Here is a 6,140-nt window from a genome sequence, read left to right on the forward strand (position 1 = left end):
CGCTTTGTGTTATGTTTTGATTTATGTTTATTGTTACGTTAACTGGTCGTTGTTTATGCATACACTTGTCTTTCCGCAAACCTTGCGTTCCGCCTTTTCTCTCTCTCTCTTTCTGTCACTCACATCCTAATTGTTTCCATTTGTCTATTTACTAAAACTACTAACGCTAGATCAGGATTGGGTAGAAACTAACAAACTAATCATGTGTTTATGTTACCTTACGTTTCTCGTGCATGTCATTTACTAATTTACTAATGCTAGGGCAGGATAGGTTTATTACTAACGATTACTAATCACCTTGTTAAACTTGTCATCCATCGCACCTGTTTTCCATTTCCTTGCTACGCTCTAACTAATTGTCTACACCTGTCTACATCCGCATTTATAGCCCAGTCGCGCAACTATTCTTCGCGAAATTGTTTGCCTCTAGTTCTACTACGCAACGTTTGAGCATTATTTACTGTTTGAGTACACGTTACGATTCAAGCCTGTTCCCGACCATTGTTTATTGATTTCTGTTTTGTTGACCACTGTTTGTTTTTGACCACGTCCTCGCCTAGCGTTTTTGTACTTTTGCTTCGCTGATTGTTTCATGGTTTCGACTCCCGCTTCGCCCACGACTACGCCTCTGCCTGCCGTCCGCCTGTTCATCTGCCCCGCTGACAGCTCTCCTGCTACCGGACCTCCCTGCACGTCTACCGACTACGAGCTTGCCTCTTCCCTCGGCACCGTGCTTTTTGTTTGTTATTTGTTTGGCTGGATCTTCGTGTATGGTCTTTGCTTGTTTTGATTACGCTCCTGGGATTCGTCCCGAATAAAGCCCTAACGGGACTTTATTTAACCATTGTTTCTGAGTCGTGCATTTTGGGTCCAACCCCCACGCACCCGTCTCACTGGGACTCCTAACTACAGTGAGTGCCATTATCTCCAAATGGAGAACACTTGAAGCAGTGGGGAATCTTCCTGGGAGTGGCTGGCCTGCTAGAATTCCTCCAAGGGCACAGTGAAAACTCATCCAGGAAGTCACACATGATCCCAGAAGAACATCCAAAGACCTACAGGCCTCTCTAGCCTCAGCTAATGTCTGTGTCCACGACTGCACAATAGAGACTGGGCAAAAAGGGATTCATAAAAGAGTAGCAAGGTGGAAACCACTGCTTATCAAGAGTACATCAAGATATCAAGAGAACATCAGTGCTTGTCTCACAGTAGCAAAAAAAGCACCTGGGTGATCCCCAAGCCTTTTGGGATAATGTTCTGTGTAGCAATCATGCTTTATGTAGCAACTATGCTGTTTTGTGTCAATGGGTCATGTGACCTGGATGCTATTAAAATATTCATGTAATAATAGAAATATTTTTGTGTAAAAGTGTAACATGAACTCCCCGGTGATCCAGGAGTTGTGCCCTTATCTCCATGGTAACTACTTTTCAGACAACACCGCACTTCATAAATATGACGGTTCATAAATATGAACAGCCTGAGCCACAAAAATGAAGAATTGTTGTGAACATATAAATATAATTAAAAACTAAACTATATCATGGGCCGAATGGATAAATGAAAGTTTGTGCCTGCGTGTTGGAAGGACCCACCTCATAACACACCTGTTCTGGAATGTATTAACATCGTAATTTTGAAGCTATTTTTTTGTGCGATGATCAAAGCGTTGTGCCGTGTTCTCTAAGCCATTTAAAGTATTAACTTATTCGAGAAATAATTAAAACATATTTTGAGGAAATAGATTTTCCCACACACCGATAGAAGCCTATTTATCTTGAATTGAGACTTATGGATAGAATAACAGTTTTGGATTTGGATATACATTATCAAACATTTGTATGAACCTTGTGTGGAATGTCATTGTTTTTATTTTTGCTGTCAGACTGTTTGGATTCGTGATCAAATGTATAATTTGGGCAGAATGTACAGAACGTGGCATGCTATTGTTGGTTTTTGTGTTGTTCCTCAATGTTAGATTGAGAGTAAGAACAAAGACAAATGACCTTAAATAGATTTCTGCTATGTTAAATTCGGTGGTGGTTTGCTAATTCATGTGTGGAGCTTTCAGAGTTTCATCCATCCATCCATCCATTATCTGAGCCCGCTTATCCTGAACAGGGTCGCAGGGGGGCTGGGGCCTATCCCAGCATACATTGGGCGAAAGGCAGGAATACACCCGGGACAGGTCGCCAGTCCATCGCAGGGCACACACACCATTCACTCACACACTCATACACTCATACCCACGGGCAATTTAGACTCTCCAATCAGCCTAACCTGCATGTCTTTGGACTGTGGGAGGAAACCGGAGTACCCGGAGGAAACCCACACAGACACGGGGAGAACATGCAAACTCCGCACAGAGAGGCCCTGGCCGACGGGGATTCGAACCCAGGACCTCCTTGCTGTGAGGCGGCAGTGCTACCCACTGCACCATCCGTGCCGCACCTCAGAGTTTCATAGTTTCTATTATTTGAAATGAGCCAACAGCTTCCGTCTCCAGGAGCAAGTTAAAAATGTTTCAGGGTTTGACGTCCAACTCTAACCAGTCCAAATTCACAACGACTCAGTGGCCCTGTCTTTCCTGTTGAATCATATTCCATGTAATTCTTAATTGTTTCAATCCTATTCAATTCAGCAGCCACTTTAGGAGCAGGAATTGTGGTTAGTTGTATTATACGCTGTTTCTTGTTTGTACCACAAGGTGGCAGTACGTAGTTGTGTATGCACAAATCTACAATTAATTCCTACAATCAAGAATTTTATCATTTCTACTATTAGACACTGCCTCCATGCCAAAAGACTATTTGGAATTGATTCAGGATGAATGGCTTTATTGGGAGCAATGAAAAAAGCAGCTATTTCCTTAATGGCCTTGTCTCCTGTGGTCAGATGAGATGACATTAGAGCTCTTTGGCTGGGCATAGGCTTGGTGCATAGGCTTGGTGTTGATTTAAGGATTAATATACAGAAAAGAGCATCAGACCTGGGGTAGATACGATAGTGGATCGTTAATGTATTGGGTCTGTTTTGCTCCCACTGGTCCTGGGGCCCTTGTTAATAGCAATAGCATTACGAACTCTACCAAAGTACCAGGACATTTTACCCAAAATCTGGGTAATCACACATGAAAATATCAAAGATCTGGAAAGATTGTGGATGGAGGAAGGGTCTAAGATCCCACCCCATGTGTTCTCCAGTCTTGTAAGACATTACAGAAAAAGACCCCGTTATCCTTGCAAGGGGAGGGTGTCTAACATCCTGAATACAGGGGGCAATAATTGTGATGCCTAATTTCACTCAATAAATGTATGATCTGAGAAATGTGTAATTTTGGTTGAGTCATTAATAAAATACATTCTGCATGTCAGACAGTCAATGCATAGCTGAGCACTGTGATTTTTTTTATTATAAAGAAACAGTTCTTCAACATTATCAATGGTCCCACATGACTGAGGTGACTGTAAAGTATGTTGCTCTGCGATGGATTTGCAACCTGTCCAGGGTGTTTTCCTGCCTCTCACCCAGTGCATGCTGGGATAGGCTCCAGCCCCCCCATGACCCTGACCAGAAGTGAGTGTATTAGATCATGGATGGATGGATGTGGAGTATAGGTTTATGGACCATTTAAATTCCACTGCTTCCTGTCAACACTGTGCTATATTGTGTATGTGCTTGTCTGTTTGTATTAGTGTGTCTATATGTGTGTTCAGTGTGTTCTCATTTTGTGTGTTTACAGGTTGGCTGATTTGGGTCAGAACCCACATGTGGTCTAGTCTGGGCTGAAGTGTTCCAGTCTCCTGAGATAGGGGGCGCTGTTTCTAAAATGAGTCTCTCAGAGGAGCCAGAGAGCAAAGGTGGAACCCTCAGCACTGACAGAAAGAGGTATAAATGCACGACTCAGATATTTAATGTGCTGTGAGTTAGAGATGCAGTCAGAGGGTGAGTTTAACTGGAAGCTCTGTCTCCATGTTTTGTTCACAGGGTCCAGGTAGAAAGAGCAGGGTCACCTGTACCCAGCTGTCTGTCTATGAAGAGTGATCATTCAATGGGTCATCCACTGGACTTCAGAGGAGAGTTCACAGGTGATCAAAGGTAATTAAACCAGTTCAAATTGACACATTTGTTAAAGGAAAACACCAACAATTTGCGTAATATTCCTTTTTCCCGACTTACCCAGACTTAGACGAGGTGTTTGATAGAATTTTCATTTTTGTGCATTCACTGGCTCTGTTTCCATGTTAGCTTATCCTGTTAGCTTAACATAAAGACTTGAAGCCTAAAGATGTCAGTAGCCTACAACCTTCAAAGTGAAGAAATACACCTTACAGCAACTCTGAAGCTGTCTTATTTACATGAGATATCTTGTTTTATTTGAAATACACGTGCGGGCTAAAAGTTAAAACGAGAGACATCGTTTTTGGAGAAGTTAGACGGTTGGAACTATAACCGCTGAACACATGTGTATCCTCTTCCGTCTTCCGCTGGTTGAACACAGTGATCTGTGCACCTTCTGAAGCTAGTTTTAAAGGGTAGAACTTCTCCGGAAACAACGTTTCTCATTTAAAAAAATGTTTCCTGCACGTGGATTTCAAATATACATGATAACTTGTGTAAATAAGACAGCTTCAGAGTTGCTGGAAGGTGTATTTCTTCACTTTGAAGGAGGTAGGCTACTGACACCTATAGGCTTCAAGTCTTTATGCTAAGCTAACACATTTTGCTCACATGGAAACGGAGCCAGTGAATGCAAAAAAAAATGAAAATGAAATCGAACATCTCGTCTGCTAGTTAAGTTTTAAAAGATGTGAATTTCCCAAAATATTGCTGTTTTCCGTTCAATTCTATTTAAATGTCACTGGAACATTTCAGGTGTATGTGAGGTGTATTATGTCATATTCAGATGTGCTGTGAGTTAGTGCTGCAGTCAGAGGGTGAGTTTAACTGGAAGCTCTGTCTCCATGTTTTGTTCACAGGGTCCTGCAGTCACTGGAGTCCAGCTCTTTAGAAGACAAGAGTTCAGAGAAATTATCACCGTCAAAACAGGTGTGAGATCTTCTTCCTCATAACTTCATTATTTATGAATCAGTTATTTTCTGTGTACTGTAAATTTTATTCAAACATATAGTGGTATGTAATGCTTCTATTTTGCATTCTTTTCTTTTTCAACTCAAATATTTAAATTTCAAATTTTATTATCAGTGCAACAATTTTAGTGAAAAGTTGAATCTGTGAAATTTACACTCATTTAATAATTTATTGGTATTTGGTATGTCCCCCAGCTTTAATGGCAACATGCACATGAGCTGTCTTGGACTCCACATATTTGTGCAAAACCTGATGATCCATGTTATTCCAGCAGTATTTGACAATGTTTCAAAGAGCATCTTGTGATGCTCCTGAATGCTTGGTTTCTGTCAGTCTTCAAGTGTCCCCATAAATTGAGGTTGAGGTCAGGTGGTTGTGGATTATGCAGCAATCCTTGCTCTTCTTTGGTTTTCAAGTGGTTCTTGCATAGCTTTGAAGTAACTTTAATTTGTTTTAAAATGTTCAAAATCTGAAAACTTCATTTCCACGATAAGATGAAAAATAATTCCTAGATTTTCAATGTGGTCTCAGACTTTTGGACACCACTGGATATCATGAATATTTGTGCCTTTTTTGTACTTAACATTAATAACATGCTCCACCTTTCCCAAATATTACTCTTAACCATCCACATCTCACGCATGCATGCAATCAACCCACTTTTCATTTGAACATTTAATGTGAACTTTTGAACATTTCTGGCTTCTTTGGCACAAGGAGGTAATAATTGACCTGAAATAAAAAATCCTAAATGTTTGGGAAGAGAATCCTGAGTGGAAAAAGCAGGTGAAGATTTTGGCTGTGCACATGAAGCCCTAGTCCTAGTGCTAATGTGCTACTTTTTAATCCCTCAAAAGACAACAGCAACACAACTCACCTTAATCTCTCATCCAGCTCTGCAGTGGTCCTGGCCCTGCGTGGCTCACAGAAAGTCCAGACTCCTTTTGCTGGTCTCAAACACGGCAGCAGAGTAAGCCTCCAAACAGAGCCTTTTAAACCAGAAGCATTCAGCTCACTGTGAGCATTTATTGAATGCATTGCACAGAGCA

At 41.2% G+C, this 6,140-nt stretch overlaps 1 pseudogene; it reads left to right on the top strand.

Annotated features, from left to right (window-relative positions):
- LOC133118958 (NACHT, LRR and PYD domains-containing protein 3-like) overlaps positions 1-6,140 on the top strand; it is a 734,314-nt pseudogene that overhangs the window by 35,124 nt on the left and 693,050 nt on the right.

This window comes from Conger conger, chromosome 19 (assembly GCF_963514075.1).
Source record: "Conger conger chromosome 19, fConCon1.1, whole genome shotgun sequence".
Classification (NCBI taxonomy): domain Eukaryota; kingdom Metazoa; phylum Chordata; class Actinopteri; order Anguilliformes; family Congridae; genus Conger; species Conger conger.